This window comes from Symphalangus syndactylus, chromosome 17, assembly GCF_028878055.3.
Source record: "Symphalangus syndactylus isolate Jambi chromosome 17, NHGRI_mSymSyn1-v2.1_pri, whole genome shotgun sequence".
In the NCBI taxonomy this organism is placed as follows: Eukaryota; Metazoa; Chordata; class Mammalia; order Primates; family Hylobatidae; genus Symphalangus; species Symphalangus syndactylus.
In genome coordinates this window covers 105,868,938-105,886,232 of record NC_072439.2, presented here as the reverse complement: position 1 = coordinate 105,886,232, position 17,295 = coordinate 105,868,938, and positions in this window count along the sequence as shown.

The following is a 17,295-nucleotide window of genomic DNA, read 5'->3' as shown; positions in this document are numbered from 1 at the left end:
CAGAAAGGCTCAATCAAAAGTAAGGTTCAACTCTGTTAGCTGAATGCACAGATCAGAAAGAAGTTTCACAGAATGATTCTGTGTAGTTTATATTTGGAGACATTCCTTTTTGCACTATTACCCTCTTAGCGCTCCGAATCTCCACTTGCATTTTCTACAGAAAGAGTGTTTCAGAACGGCTCAATCAAAACCAAGGTTCAACTGTTTTAGTTGAACAAACAGAACAGAAAGAAGTTTCACACAATTCTTCTGTGTAGTTTTTATTTGTAGACATTCTTTTTCCCAATATAGGCCTCTTAGCGCTCAGAATGTCCAATTGCAGTTTCTACAGAAAGAGTGTTTCAGAACGGCTCAATCAAAAGTAAGGTTCAACTCTGTTAGTTGAATGCACAGAACAGAAAGAAGTTTCACAGAATGCTTCTGTGTAGTTTATATTTGAACATATTCTTTTTTCCACTATTACCCACTTAGCGCTACGAATGTCCAGTTGCATTTTCTACAGACAGAGTGTTTCAAAACTGCTCAATCAAAAGTATGGTTTAACTCTGTTAGCTGAATGCTCAGATCAGAAAGAAGTTTCACAGAATGCTTCTGTGTAGTTTATATTTGAATATATTCCTTTTTCCACTACTACGCTCTTAGCGCTCCAAATGTCCAGTTGCATTTTCTACAGAAAGGGTGTTCAGATCTGCTCAATCAAAAGTATGGTTTAACTCTGTTAGCTGAATGCACAGATCAGAAAGAAGTTTCACCGAATGATTCTGTGTAGTTTATATTTGAAGACATTCCTTTTTCCACTATTACCCTCTTAGCGCTCCGAATCTCCACTTGCATTTTCTACAAAAAGAGTGTTTCATAACTGCTGAATCAAAAATATGTTTTATCTCTGTTAACTGAATTTACAGATCAGAAATAAGTTTCACAGAATGCATCTGTGTAGTTTTTATTTGAAGATATTCTTTTTCCCAATGTAGGCCTCTTAGCGCTTAGCATGTCCAATTGCAGTTTCTACAGAAAGAGTGTTTCAGAACGGCTCAATCAAAAGTAAGGTTCAACTCTGTTAGTTGAATGCACAGAACAGAAAGAATTTTCACAGAATGCTACTGTGTAGTTTATATTTGAATATATTCCTTTTTCCACTATTACCCTCTTAGCGCTCCGAATGTCCACTTGCATTTTCTACAGAAAGAGTGTTCAGAACTGCGCAATCAAAAGTATGGTTTAACTCTGTTAGCTTAATGAACATATCAGAAATAAGTTTCACACAATGCTTCTGTGTAGTTTTTATTTGAAGATATTATTTTTCCCAATAGAGTCCTCTTAGCGCTCAGAATGTCCAATTGCAGTTTCTACAGAAAGAGTGTTTCAGAAAGGCTCAATCAAAAGTAAGGTTCAACTCTGTTAGTTGAATGCACAGAACAGAAAGAAGTTTCATACAATGCTTCTGTGTAGTTTATATTTGAACATATTCTTTTTTCCACTATTACCCACTTAGCGCTACGAATGTCCAGTTGCATTTTCTACAGACAGAGTGTTTCAAAACTGCTCAATCAAAAGTATGGTTTAACTCTGTTAGCTGAATGCTCAGTTCAGAAAGAAGTTTCACAGAATGCTTCTGTGTAGTTTATATTTGAATATATTCCTTTTTCCACTACTACTCTCTTAGCGCTCCAAATGTCCAGTTGCATTTTCTACAGAGTGTTCAGATCTGCTCAATCAAAAGTATGTTTTAACTCTGTTAGCTGAATGCACAGATCAGAAAGAAGTTTCACAGAATGATTCTGTGTAGTTTATATTTGGAGACATTCCTTTTTCCACTATTACCCTCTTAGCGATCCGAATCTCCACTTGCATTTTCTACAGAAAGAGTGTTTCAGAACGGCTCAATCAAAACTAAGGTTCAACTCATTTAGTTGAACAAACAGAACAGAAAGAAGTTTCACACAATTCTTCTGTGTAGTTTTTATTTGTAGACATTCTTTTTCCCAATATAGGCCTCTTAGCGCTCAGAATGTCCAATTGCAGTTTCTACAGAAAGAGTGTTTCAGAACGGCTCAATCAAAAGTAAGGTTCAACTCTGTTAGTTGAATGCACAGAACAGAAAGTAGTTTCATACAATGCTTCTGTGTAGTTTATATTTGAACATATTCTTTTTTCCACTATTACCCACTTAGCGCTACGAATGTCCAGTTGCATTTTCTGCAGACAGAGTGTTTCAAAACTGCTCAATCAAAAGTATGGTTTAACTCTGTTAGCTGAATGCTCAGATCAGAAAGAAGTTTCACAGAATGCTTCTGTGTAGTTTATATTTGAATATATTCCTTTATCCACTACTACGCTCTTAGCGCTCCAAATGTCCAGTTGCATTTTCTACAGAAAGAGTGTTCAGATCTGCTCAATCAAAAGTATGGTTTAACTCTGTTAGCTGAATGCACAGATCAGAAAGAAGTTTCACCGAATGATTCTGTGTAGTTTATATTTGAAGACATTCCTTTTTCCACTATTACCCTCTTAGCGCTCCGAATCTCCACTTGCATTTTCTACAAAAAGAGTGTTTCATAACTGCTCAATCAAAAATATGTTTTATCTCTGTTAACTGAATTTACAGATCAGAAATAAGTTTCACAGAATGCATCTGTGTAGTTTTTATTTGAAGATATTCTTTTTCCCAATGTAGGCCTCTTAGCGCTTAGCATGTCCAATTGCAGTTTCTACAGAAAGAGTGTGTCAGAACGGCTCAATCAAAAGTAAGGTTCAACTCTGTTAGTTGAATGCACAGAACAGAAAGAATTTTCACAGAATGCTACTGTGTAGTTTATATTTGAATACATTCCTTTTTCCACTATTACCCTCTTAGCGCTCCGAATGTCCACTTGCATTTTCTACAGAAAGAGTGTTCAGAACTGCGCAATCAAAAGCATGGTTTAACTCTGTTAGCTTAATGAACATATCAGAAATAAGTTTCACACAATGCTTCTGTGTAGTTTTTATTTGAAGATATTATTATTCCCAATAGAGGCCTCTTAGCGCTCAGAATGTCCAATTGCAGTTTCTACAGAAAGAGTGTTTCAGAAAGGCTCAATCAAAAGTAAGGTTCAACTCTGTTAGTTGAATGCACAGAACAGAAAGAAGTTTCATACAATGCTTCTGTGTAGTTTATATTTGAACATACTCTTTTTTCCACTATTACCCACTTAGCGCTACGAATGTCCAGTTGCATTTTCTACAGACAGAGTGTTTCAAAACTGCTCAATCAAAAGTATGGTTTAACTCTGTTAGCTGAATGCTCAGATCAGAAAGAAGTTTCACAGAATGCTTCTGTGTAGTTTATATTTGAATATATTCCTTTTTCCACTACTACTCTCTTAGCGCTCCAAATGTCCAGTTGCATTTTCTACAGAAAGAGTGTTCAGATCTGCTCAATCAAAAGTATGGTTTAACTCTGTTAGCTGAATGCACAGATCAGAAAGAAGTTTCACAGAATGATTCTGTGTAGTTTATATTTGGAGACATTCCTTTTTGCACTATTACCCTCTTAGCGCTCCGAATCTCCACTTGCATTTTCTACAGAAAGAGTGTTTCAGAACGGCTCAATCAAAACCAAGGTTCAACTCTTTTAGTTGAACAAACAGAACAGAAAGAAGTTTCACACAATTCTTCTGTGTAGTTTTTATTTGTAGACATTCTTTTTCCCAATATAGTCCTCTTAGCGCTCAGAATGTCCAATTGCAGTTTCTACAGAAAGAGTGTTTCAGAACGGCTCCATCAAAAGTAAGGTTCAACTCTGTTAGTTGAATGCACAGAACAGAAATAAGTTTCATACAATGCTTCTGTGTAGTTTATATTTGAACATATTCTTTTTTCCACTATTACCCACTTAGCGCTACGAATGTCCAGTTGCATTTTCTACAGACAGAGTGTTTCAAAGCTGCTCAATCAAAAGTATGGTTTAACTCTGTTAGATGAATGCTCAGATCAGAAATAAGTTTCACAGAATGCTTCTGTGTAGTTTATATTTGAATATATTCCTTTTTCCACTACTACTCTCTTAGCGCTCCAAATGTCCAGTTGCATTTTCTACAGAAAGAGTGTTAAGATCTGCTCAATCAAAAGTATGGTTTAACTCTGTTAGCTGAATGCACAGATCAGAAAGAAGTTTCACAGAATGATTCTGTGTAGTTTATATTTGGAGGCATTCCTTTTTCCACTATTACCCTCTTAGCGCTCCGAATCTCCACTTGTATTTTCTACAGAAAGAGTGTTTCAGAAAGGCTCAATCAAAAGTAAGGTTCAACTCTGTTAGTTGAATGCACAGAACAGAAAGAAGTTTCATACAATGCTTCTGTGTAGTTTATATTTGAACATACTCTTTTTTCCACTATTACCCACTTAGCGCTACGAATGTCCAGTTGCATTTTCTACAGACAGAGTGTTTCAAAACTGCTCAATCAAAAGTATGGTTTAACTCTCTTAGCTGAATGCTCAGATCAGAAAGAAGTTTCACAGAATGCTTCTGTGTAGTTTATATTTGAATATATTCCTTTTTCCACTACTAATCTCTTAGCGCTCCAAATGTCCAGTTGCATTTTCTACAGAAAGAGTGTTCAGATCTGCTCAATCAAAAGTATGGTTTAACTCTGTTAGCTGAATGCACAGATCAGAAAGAAGTTTCACAGAATGATTCTGTGTAGTTTATATTTGGAGACATTCCTTTTTGCACTATTACCCTCTTAGCGCTCCGAATCTCCACTTGCATTTTCTACAGAAAGAGTGTTTCAGAAAGGCTCAATCAAAACCAAGGTTCAACTCTTTTAGTTGAACAAACAGAACAGAAAGAAGTTTCACACAATTCTTCTGTGTAGTTTTTATTTGTAGACATTCTTTTTCCCAATATAGGCCTCTTAGCGCTCAGAATGTCCAATTGCAGTTTCTACAGAAAGAGTGTTTCAGAACGGCTCCAACAAATGTAAGGTTCAACTCTGTTAGTTGAATGCACAGAACAGAAATAAGTTTCATACAATGCTTCTGTGTAGTTTATATTTGAACATATTCTTTTTTCCACTATTACCCACTTAGCGCTACGAATGTCCAGTTGCATTTTCTACAGACAGAGTGTTTCAAAACTGCTCAATCAAAAGTATGGTTTAACTCTGTTAGCTGAATGCTCAGATCAGAAATAAGTTTCACAGAATGCTTCTGTGTAGTTTATATTTGAATATATTCCTTTTTCCACTACTACTCTCTTAGCGCTCCAAATGTCCAGTTGCATTTTCTACAGAAAGAGTGTTCAGATCTGCTCAATCAAAAGTATGGTTTAACTCTGTTAGCTGAATGCACAGATCAGAAAGAAGTTTCACAGAATGATTCTGTGTAGTTTATATTTGGAGGCATTCCTTTTTCCACTATTACCCTCTTAGCGCTCCGAATCTCCACTTGCATTTTCTACAGAAAGAGTGTTTCAGAACGGCTCAATCAAAACTAAGGTTCAAATCTTTTAGTTGAACAAACAGAACAGAAAGTAGTTTCACACAATTCTTCTGTGTAGTTTTTATTTGTAGACATTCTTTTTCCCAATATAGGCCTCTTAGCGCTCAGAATGTCCAATTGCAGTTTGTACAGAAAGAGTGTTTCAGAACGGCTCAATCAAAAGTAAGGTTCAACTCTGTTAGTTGAATGCACAGAACAGAAAGAAGTTTCATACAATGCTTCTGTGTAGTTTATATTTGAACATATTCTTTTTTCCACTATTACCCACTTAGCGCTACGAATGTCCAGTTGCATTTTCTACAGACAGAGTGTTTCAAAACTGCTCAATCAAAAGTATGGTTTAACTCTGTTAGCTGAATGCTCAGATCAGAAAGAAGTTTCACAGAATGCTTCTGTGTAGTTTATATTTGAATATATTCCTTTTTCCACTACTACGCTCTTAGCGCTCCAAATGTCCAGTTGCATTTTCTACAGAAAGAGTGTTCAGATCTGCTCAATCAAAAGTATGGTTTAACTCTGTTAGCTGAATGCACAGATCAGAAAGAAGTTTCACCGAATGATTCTGTGTAGTTTATATTTGAAGACATTCCTTTTTCCACTATTACCCTCTTAGCGCTCCGAATCTCCACTTGCATTTTCTACAAAAAGAGTGTTTCATAACTGCTCAATCAAAAAGATGTTTTATCTCTGTTAACTGAATTTACAGATCAGAAAGAAGTTTCACAGAATGAATCTGTGTAGTTTTTATTTGAAGATATTCTTTTTCCCAATATAGGCCTCTTAGCGCTTAGCATGTCCAATTGCAGTTTCTACAGAAAGAGTGTTTCAGAACGGCTCAATCAAAAGTAAGGTTCAACTCTGTTAGTTGAATGCACAGAACAGTAATAATTTTCACAGAATGCTACTGTGTAGTTTATATTTGAATATATTCTTTTTTCCACTATTACCCTCTTAGCGCTCCGAATGTCCACTTGCATTCTCTACAGAAAGAGTGTTCAGAACTGCGCAATCAAAAGTATGGTTTAACTCTGTTAGCTTAATGAACATATCAGAAATAAGTTTCACACAATGCTTCTGTGTAGTTTTTATTTGAAGATATTATTATTCCCAATAGAGGCCTCTTAGCGCTCAGAATGTCCAATTGCAGTTTCTACAGAAAGAGTGTTTCAGAAAGGCTCAATCAAAAGTAAGGTTCAACTCTGTTAGCTGAATGCACAGATCAGAAAGAAGTTTCACAGAATGATTCTGTGTAGTTTATATTTGGAGACATTCCTTTTTGCACTATTACCCTCTTAGCGCTCCGAATCTCCACTTGCATTTTCTACAGAAAGAGTGTTTCAGAACGGCTCAATCAAAACCAAGGTTCAACTGTTTTAGTTGAACAAACAGAACAGAAAGAAGTTTCACACAATTCTTCTGTGTAGTTTTTATTTGTAGACATTCTTTTTCCCAATATAGGCCTCTTAGCGCTCAGAATGTCCAATTGCAGTTTCTACAGAAAGAGTGTTTCAGAACGGCTCAATCAAAAGTAAGGTTCAACTCTGTTAGTTGAATGCACAGAACAGAAAGAAGTTTCACAGAATGCTTCTGTGTAGTTTATATTTGAACATATTCTTTTTTCCACTATTACCCACTTAGCGCTACGAATGTCCAGTTGCATTTTCTACAGACAGAGTGTTTCAAAACTGCTCAATCAAAAGTATGGTTTAACTCTGTTAGCTGAATGCTCAGATCAGAAAGAAGTTTCACAGAATGCTTCTGTGTAGTTTATATTTGAATATATTCCTTTTTCCACTACTACGCTCTTAGCGCTCCAAATGTCCAGTTGCATTTTCTACAGAAAGGGTGTTCAGATCTGCTCAATCAAAAGTATGGTTTAACTCTGTTAGCTGAATGCACAGATCAGAAAGAAGTTTCACCGAATGATTCTGTGTAGTTTATATTTGAAGACATTCCTTTTTCCACTATTACCCACTTAGCGCTCCGAATCTCCACTTGCATTTTCTACAAAAAGAGTGTTTCATAACTGCTCAATCAAAAATATGTTTTATCTCTGTTAACTGAATTTACAGATCAGAAATAAGTTTCACAGAATGCATCTGTGTAGTTTTTATTTGAAGATATTCTTTTTCCCAATGTAGGCCTCTTAGCGCTTAGCATGTCCAATTGCAGTTTCTACAGAAAGAGTGTTTCAGAACGGCTCAATCAAAAGTAAGGTTCAACTCTGTTAGTTGAATGCACAGAACAGAAAGAATTTTCACAGAATGCTACTGTGTAGTTTATATTTGAATATATTCCTTTTTCCACTATTACCCTCTTAGCGCTCCGAATCTCCACTTGCATTTTCTACAGAAAGAGTGTTCAGAACTGCGCAATCAAAAGTATGGTTTAACTCTGTTAGCTTAATGAACATATCAGAAATAAGTTTCACACAATGCTTCTGTGTAGTTTTTATTTGAAGATATTATTTTTCCCAATAGAGGCCTCTTAGCGCTCAGAATGTCCAATTGCAGTTTCTACAGAAAGAGTGTTTCAGAAAGGCTCAATCAAAAGTAAGGTTCAACTCTGTTAGTTGAATGCACAGAACAGAAAGAAGTTTCATACAATGCTTCTGTGTAGTTTATATTTGAACATATTCTTTTTTCCACTATTACCCACTTAGCGCTACGAATGTCCAGTTGCATTTTCTACAGACAGAGTGTTTCAAAACTGCTCAATCAAAAGTATGGTTTAACTCTGTTAGCTGAATGCTCAGTTCAGAAAGAAGTTTCACAGAATGCTTCTGTGTAGTTTATATTTGAATATATTCCTTTTTCCACTACTACTCTCTTAGCGCTCCAAATGTCCAGTTGCATTTTCTACAGAAAGAGTGTTCAGATCTGCTCAATCAAAAGTATGTTTTAACTCTGTTAGCTGAATGCACAGATCAGAAAGAAGTTTCACAGAATGATTCTGTGTAGTTTATATTTGGAGACATTCCTTTTTCCACTATTACCCTCTTAGCGATCCGAATCTCCACTTGCATTTTCTACAGAAAGAGTGTTTCAGAACGGCTCAATCAAAACTAAGGTTCAACTCATTTAGTTGAACAAACAGAACAGAAAGAAGTTTCACACAATTCTTCTGTGTAGTTTTTATTTGTAGACATTCTTTTTCCCAATATAGGCCTCTTAGCGCTCAGAATGTCCAATTGCAGTTTCTACAGAAAGAGTGTTTCAGAACGGCTCAATCAAAAGTAAGGTTCAACTCTGTTAGTTGAATGCACAGAACAGAAAGAAGTTTCATACAATGCTTCTGTGTAGTTTATATTTGAACATATTCTTTTTTCCACTAATTACCCACTTAGCGCTACGAATGTCCAGTTGCATTTTCTGCAGACAGAGTGTTTCAAAACTGCTCAATCAAAAGTATGGTTTAACTCTGTTAGCTGAATGCTCAGATCAGAAAGAAGTTTCACAGAATGCTTCTGTGTAGTTTATATTTGAATATATTCCTTTTTCCACTACTACGCTCTTAGCGCTCCAAATGTCCAGTTGCATTTTCTACAGAAAGAGTGTTCAGATCTGCTCAATCAAAAGTATGGTTTAACTCTGTTAGCTGAATGCACAGATCAGAAAGAAGTTTCACCGAATGATTCTGTGTAGTTTATATTTGAAGACATTCCTTTTTCCACTATTACCCTCTTAGCGCTCCGAATCTCCACTTGCATTTTCTACAAAAAGAGTGTTTCATAACTGCTCAATCAAAAATATGTTTTATCTCTGTTAACTGAATTTACAGATCAGAAATAAGTTTCACAGAATGCATCTGTGTAGTTTTTATTTGAAGATATTCTTTTTCCCAATGTAGGCCTCTTAGCGCTTAGCATGTCCAATTGCAGTTTCTACAGAAAGAGTGTGTCAGAACGGCTCAATCAAAAGTAAGGTTCAACTCTGTTAGTTGAATACACAGAACAGAAAGAATTTTCACAGAATGCTACTGTGTAGTTTATATTTGAATACATTCCTTTTTCCACTATTACCCTCTTAGCGCTCCGAATGTCCACTTGCATTTTCTACAGAAAGAGTGTTCAGAACTGCGCAATCAAAAGTATGGTTTAACTCTGTTAGCTTAATGAACATATCAGAAATAAGTTTCACACAATGCTTCTGTGTAGTTTTTATTTGAAGATATTATTATTCCCAATAGAGGCCTCTTAGCGCTCAGAATGTCCAATTGCAGTTTCTACAGAAAGAGTGTTTCAGAAAGGCTCAATCAAAAGTAAGGTTCAACTCTGTTAGTTGAATGCACAGAACAGAAAGAAGTTTCATACAATGCTTCTGTGTAGTTTATATTTGAACTTACTCTTTTTTCCACTATTACCCACTTAGCGCTACGAATGTCCAGTTGCATTTTCTACAGACAGAGTGTTTCAAAACTGCTCAATCAAAAGTATGGTTTAACTCTGTTAGCTGAATGCTCAGATCAGAAAGAAGTTTCACAGAATGCTTCTGTGTAGTTTATATTTGAATATATTCCTTTTTCCACTACTACTCTCTTAGCGCTCCAAATGTCCAGTTGCATTTTCTACAGAAAGAGTGTTCAGATCTGCTCAATCAAAAGTATGGTTTAACTCTGTTAGCTGAATGCACAGATCAGAAAGAAGTTTCACAGAATGATTCTGTGTAGTTTATATTTGGAGACATTCCTTTTTGCACTATTACCCTCTTAGCGCTCCGAATCTCCACTTGCATTTTCTACAGAAAGAGTGTTTCAGAACGGCTCAATCAAAACCAAGGTTCAACTCTTTTAGTTGAACAAACAGAACAGAAAGAAGTTTCACACAATTCTTCTGTGTAGTTTTTATTTGTAGACATTCTTTTTCCCAATATAGTCCTCTTAGCGCTCAGAATGTCCAATTGCAGTTTCTACAGAAAGAGTGTTTCAGAACGGCTCCATCAAAAGTAAGGTTCAACTCTGTTAGTTGAATGCACAGAACAGAAATAAGTTTCATACAATGCTTCTGTGTAGTTTATATTTGAACATATTCTTTTTTCCACTATTACCCACTTAGCGCTACGAATGTCCAGTTGCATTTTCTACAGACAGAGTGTTTCAAAGCTGCTCAATCAAAAGTATGGTTTAACTCTGTTAGATGAATGCTCAGATCAGAAAGAAGTTTCACAGAATGCTTCTGTGTAGTTTATATTTGAATATATTCCTTTTTCCACTACTACTCTCTTAGCGCTCCAAATGTCCAGTTGCATTTTCTACAGAAAGAGTGTTAAGATCTGCTCAATCAAAAGTATGGTTTAACTCTGTTAGCTGAATGCACAGATCAGAAAGAAGTTTCACAGAATGATTCTGTGTAGTTTATATTTGGAGGCATTCCTTTTTCCACTATTACCCTCTTAGCGCTCCGAATCTCCACTTGTATTTTCTACAGAAAGAGTGTTTCAGAACGGCTCAATCAAAACTAAGGTTCAACTCTTTTAGTTGAACAAACAGAACAGAAAGAAGTTTCACACAATTCTTCTGTGTAGTTTTTATTTGTAGACATTCTTTTTCCCAATATAGGCCTCTTAGCGCTCAGAATGTCCAATTGCAGTTTCTACAGAAAGAGTGTTTCAGAACGGCTCAATCAAAAGTAAGGTTCAACTCTGTTAGTTGAATGCACAGAACAGAAAGAAGTTTCATACAATGCTTCTGTGTAGTTTATATTTGAACATATTCTTTTTTCCACTATTACCCACTTAGCGCTACGAATTTCCAGTTGCATTTTCTACAGACAGAGTGTTTCAAAACTGCTCAATCAAAAGTATGGTTTAACTCTGTTAGCTGAATGCTCAGATCAGAAAGAAGTTTCACTGAATGCTTCTGTGTAGTTTATATTTGAATATATTCCTTTTTCCACTACTACGCTCTTAGCGCTCCAAATGTCCAGTTGCATTTTCTACAGAAAGAGTGTTCAGATCTGCTCAATCAAAAGTATGGTTTAACTCTGTTAGCTGAATGCACAGATCAGAAAGAAGTTTCACCGAATGATTCTGTTTAGTTTATATTTGAAGACATTCCTTTTTCCACTATTACCCTCTTAGCGCTCCGAATCTCCACTTGCATTTTCTACAAAAAGAGTGTTTCATAACTGCTCAATCAAAAATATGTTTTATCTCTGTTAACTGAATTTACAGATCAGAAATAAGTTTCACAGAATGCATCTGTGTAGTTTTTATTTGAAGATATTCTTTTTCCCAATGTAGGCCTCTTAGCGCTTAGCATGTCCAATTGCAGTTTCTACAGAAAGAGTGTTTCAGAACGGCTCAATCAAAAGTAAGGTTCAACTCTGTTAGTTGAATGCACAGAACAGAAAGAATTTTCAGAGAATGCTACTGTGTAGTTTATATTTGAATATATTCCTTTTTCCACTATTACCCTCTTAGCGCTCCGAATGTCCACTTGCATTTTCTACAGAAAGAGTGTTCAGAACTGCGCAATCAAAAGTATGGTTTAACTCTGTTAGCTTAATGAACATATCAGAAATAAGTTTCACACAATGCTTCTGTGTAGTTTTTATTTGAAGATATTATTATTCCCAATAGAGGCCTCTTAGCGCTCAGAATGTCCAATTGCAGTTTCTACAGAAAGAGTGTTTCAGAAAGGCTCAATCAAAAGTAAGGTTCAACTCTGTTAGTTGAATGCACAGAACAGAAAGAAGTTTCATACAATGCTTCTGTGTAGTTTATATTTGAACATATTCTTTTTTCCACTATTACCCACTTAGCGCTACGAATGTCCAGTTGCATTTTCTACAGACAGAGTGTTTCAAAACTGCTCAATCAAAAGTATGGTTTAACTCTGTTAGCTGAATGCTCAGATCAGAAAGAAGTTTCACAGAATGCTTCTGTGTAGTTTATATTTGAATATATTCCTTTTTCCACTACTACTCTCTTAGCGCTCCAAATGTCCAGTTGCATTTTCTACAGAAAGAGTGTTCAGATCTGCTCAATCAAAAGTATGGTTTAACTCTGTTAGCTGAATGCACAGATCAGAAAGAAGTTTCACAGAATGATTCTGTGTAGTTTATATTTGGAGACATTCCTTTTTGCACTATTACACTCTTAGCGCTCCGAATATCCACTTGCATTTTCTACAGAAAGAGTGTTTCAGAACGGCTCAATCAAAACCAAGGTTCAACTCTTTTAGTTGAACAAACAGAACAGAAAGAAGTTTCACGCAATTCTTCTGTGTAGTTTTTATTTGTAGACATTCTTTTTCCCAATATAGGCCTCTTAGCGCTCAGAATGTCCAATTGCAGTTTCTACAGAAAGAGTGTTTCAGAACGGCTCCATCAAAAGTAAGGTTCAACTCTGTTAGTTGAATGCACAGAACAGAAATAAGTTTCATACAATGCTTCTGTGTAGTTTATATTTGAACATATTCTTTTTTCCACTATTACCCACTTAGCGCTACGAATGTCCAGTTGCATTTTCTACAGACAGAGTGTTTCAAAACTGCTCAATCAAAAGTATGGTTTAAATCTGTTAGCTGAATGCTCAGATCAGAAAGAAGTTTCACAGAATGCTTCTGTGTAGTTCATATTTGAATATATTCCTTTTTCCACTACTACTCTCTTAGCGCTCCAAATGTCCAGTTGCATTTTCTACAGAAAGAGTGTTCAGATCTGCTCAATCAAAAGTATGGTTTAACTCTGTTAGCTGAATGCACAGATCAGAAAGAAGTTTCACAGAATGATTCTGTGTAGTTTATATTTGCAGGCATTCCTTTTTCCACTATTACCCTCTTAGCGCTCCGAATCTCCACTTGCATTTTCTACAGAAAGAGTGTTTCAGAACGGCTCAATCAAAACTAAGGTTCAACTCTTTAAGTTCAACAAACAGAACAGAAAGTAGTTTCACACAATTCTTCTGTGTAGTTTTTATTTGTAGACATTCTTTTTCCCAATATATGCCTCTTAGCGCTCAGAATGTCCAATTGCAGTTTCTACAGAAAGAGTGTTTCAGAACGGCTCAATCAAAAGTAAGGTTCAACTCTGTTAGTTGAATGCACAGAACAGAAAGAAGTTTCATACAATGCTTCTGTGTAGTTTATATTTGAACATATTCTTTTTTCCACTATTACCCACTTAGCGCTACGAATGTCCAGTTGCATTTTCTACAGACAGAGTGTTTCAAAACTGCTCAATCAAAAGTATGGTTTAACTCTGTTAGCTGAATGCTCAGATCAGAAAGAAGTTTCACAGAATGCTTCTGTGTAGTTTATATTTGAATATATTCCTTTTTCCACTACTACGCTCTTAGCGCTCCAAATGTCCAGTTGCATTTTCTACAGAAAGAGTGTTCAGATCTGCTCAATCAAAAGTATGGTTTAACTCTGTTAGCTGAATGCACAGATCAGAAAGAAGTTTCACCGAATGATTCTGTGTAGTTTATATTTGAAGACATTCCTTTTTCCACTATTACCCTCTTAGCGCTCCGAATCTCCACTTGCATTTTCTACAAAAAGAGTGTTTCATAACTGCTCAATCAAAAATATGTTTTATCTCTGTTAACTGAATTTACAGATCAGAAATAAGTTTCACAGAATGCATCTGTGTAGTTTTTATTTGAAGATATTCTTTTTCCCAATGTAGGCCTCTTAGCGCTCCGAATGTCCACTTGCATTTTCTACAGAAAGAGTGTTCAGAACTGCGCAATCAAAAGTATGGTTTAACTCTGTTTGCTTAATGAACATATCAGAAATAAGTTTCACACAATGCTTCTGTGTAGTTTTTATTTGAAGATATTATTTTTCCCAATAGAGGCCTCTTAGCACTCAGAATGTCCAATTGCAGTTTCTACAGAAAGAGAGTTTCAGAAAGGCTCAATCAAAAGTAAGGTTCAACTCTGTTAGTTGAATGCACAGAACAGAAAGAAGTTTCATACAATCCTTCTGTGTAGTTTATATTTGAACATATTCTTTTTTCCACTATTACCCACTTAGCGCTACGAATGTCCAGTTGCATTTTCTACAGACAGAGTGTTTCAAAACTACTCAATCAAAAGTATGGTTTAACTCTGTTAGCTGAATGCTCAGATCAGAAAGAAGTTTCACAGAATGCTTCTGTGTAGTTTATATTTGAATATATTCCTTTTTCCAATACTACTCTCTTAGCGCTCCAAATGTCCAGTTGCATTTTCTACAGAAAGAGTGTTCAGATCTGCTCAATCAAAAGTATGGTTAAACTCTGTTAGCTGAATGCACAGATCAGAAAGAAGTTTCACAGAATGATTCTGTGTAGTTTATATTTGGAGACAATCCTTTTTCCACTATTACCCTCTTAGCGCTCCGAATCTCCACTTGCATTTTCTACAGAAAGAGTGTTTCAGAACGACTCAATCAAAACTAAGGTTCAAATCCTTTAGTTGAACAAACAGAACAGAAAGAAGTTTCACACAATTCTTCTGTATAGTTTTTATTTGTAGACATTCTTTTTCCCAATATACGCCTCTTAGCGCTCAGAATGTCCAATTGCAGTTTCTACAGAAAGAGTGTTTCAGAACGGCTCAATGAAAAGTAAGGTTCAACTCTGTTAGTTGAATGCACAGAACAGAAAGAATTTTCACAGAATGCTGCTGTGTAGTTTATATTTGAATATATTCCTTTTTCCACTATTACCCTCTTAGCGCTCCGAATGTCCACTTGCATTTTCTACAGAAAGAGTGTTCAGAACTGCGCAATCAAAAGTATGGTTTAACTCTGTTAGCTTAATGAACATATCAGAAATAAGTTTCACACAATGCTTCTGTGTAGTTTTTATTTGAAGATATTATTTTTCCCAATAGAGGCCTCTTAGCGCTCAGAATGTCCAATTGCAGTTTCTACAGAAAGAGAGTTTCAGAAAGGCTCAATCCAAAGTAAGGTTCAACTCTGTTAGTTGAATGCACAGAACAGAAAGAAGTTTCATACAATGCTTCTGTGTAGTTTATATTTGAACATATTCTTTTTTCCACTATTACCCACTTAGCGCTACGAATGTCCAGTTGCATTTTCTACAGACAGAGTGTTTCAAAACTGCTCAATCAAAAGTATGGTTTAACTCTGTTAGCTGAATGCTCAGATCAGAAAGAAGTTTCACAGAATGCTTCTGTGTAGTTTATATTTGAATATATTCCTTTTTCCACTACTACTCTCTTAGCGCTCCAAATGTCCAGTTGCATTTTCTAAAGAAAGAGTGTTCAGATCTGCTCAATCGAAAGTATGGTTAAACTCTGTTAGCTGAATGCACAGATCAGAAAGAAGTTTCACAGAATGATTCTGTGTAGTTTATATTTGGAGACATTCCTTTTTCCACTATTACCCTCTTAGCGATCCGAATCTCCACTTGCATTTTCTACAGAAAGAGTGTTTCAGAACGGCTCAATCAAAACTAAGGTTCAACTCTTTTAGTTGAACAAACAGAACAGAAAGAAGTTTCACACAATTCTTCTGTGTAGTTTTAATTTGTAGACATTCTTTTTCCCAATATAGGCCTCTTAGCGCTCAGAATGTCCAATTGCAGTTTCTACAGAATGAGTGTTTCAGAACGGCTCAATCAAAAGTAAGGTTCAACTCTGTTAGTTGAATGCACAGAACAGAAAGAAGTTTCATACAATGCTTCTGTGTAGTTTATATTTGAACATATTCTTTTTTCCACTATTACCCACTTAGCGCTACGAATGTCCAGTTGCATTTTCTACAGACAGAGTGTTTCAAAACTGCTCAATCAAAAGTATGGTTTAACTCTGTTAGCTGAATGCTCAGATCAGAAAGAAGTTTCACAGAATGCTTCTGTGTAGTTTATATTTGAATATATTCCTTTTTCCACTACTACGCTCTTAGCGCTCCAAATGTCCAGTTGCATTTTCTACAGAAAGAGTGTTCAGATCTGCTCAATCAAAAGTATGGTTTAACTCTGTTAGCTGAATGCACAGATCAGAAAGAAGTTTCACCGAATGATTCTGTGTAGTTTATATTTGAAGACATTCCTTTTTCCACTATTACCCTCTTAGCGCTCCGAATCTCCACTTGCATTTTCTACAAAAAGAGTGTTTCATAACTGCTCAATCAAAAATATGTTTTATCTCTGTTAACTGAATTTACAGATCAGAAATAAGTTTCACAGAATGCATCTGTGTAGTTTTTATTTGAAGATATTCTTTTTCCCAATGTAGGCCTCTTAGCGCTTAGCATGTCCAATTGCAGTTTCTACAGAAAGAGTGTTTCAGAACGGCTCAATCAAAAGTAAGGTTCAACTCTGTTAGTTGAATGCACAGAACAGAAAGAATTTTCACAGAATGCTACTGTGTAGTTTATATTTGAATATATTCCTATTTCCACTATTACCCTCTTAGCGCTCCGAATGTCCACTTGCATTTTCTACAGAAAGAGTGTTCAGAACTGCGCAATCAAAAGTATGGTTTAACTCTGTTAGCTTAATGAACATATCAGAAATAAGTTTCACACAATGCTTCTGTGTAGTTTTTATTTGAAGATATTATTATTCCCAATAGAGGCCTCTTAGCGCTCAGAATGTCCAATTGCAGTTTCTACAGAAAGAGTGTTTCAGAAAGGCTCAATCAAAAGTAAGGTTCAACTCTGTTAGTTGAATGCACAGAACAGAAAGAAGTTTCATACAATGCTTCTGTGTAGTTTATATTTGAACATACTCTTTTTTCCACTATTACCCACTTAGCGCTACGAATGTCCAGTTGCATTTTCTACAGACAGAGTGTTTCAAAACTGCTCAATCAAAAGTATGGTTTAACTCTGTTAGCTGAATGCTCAGATCAG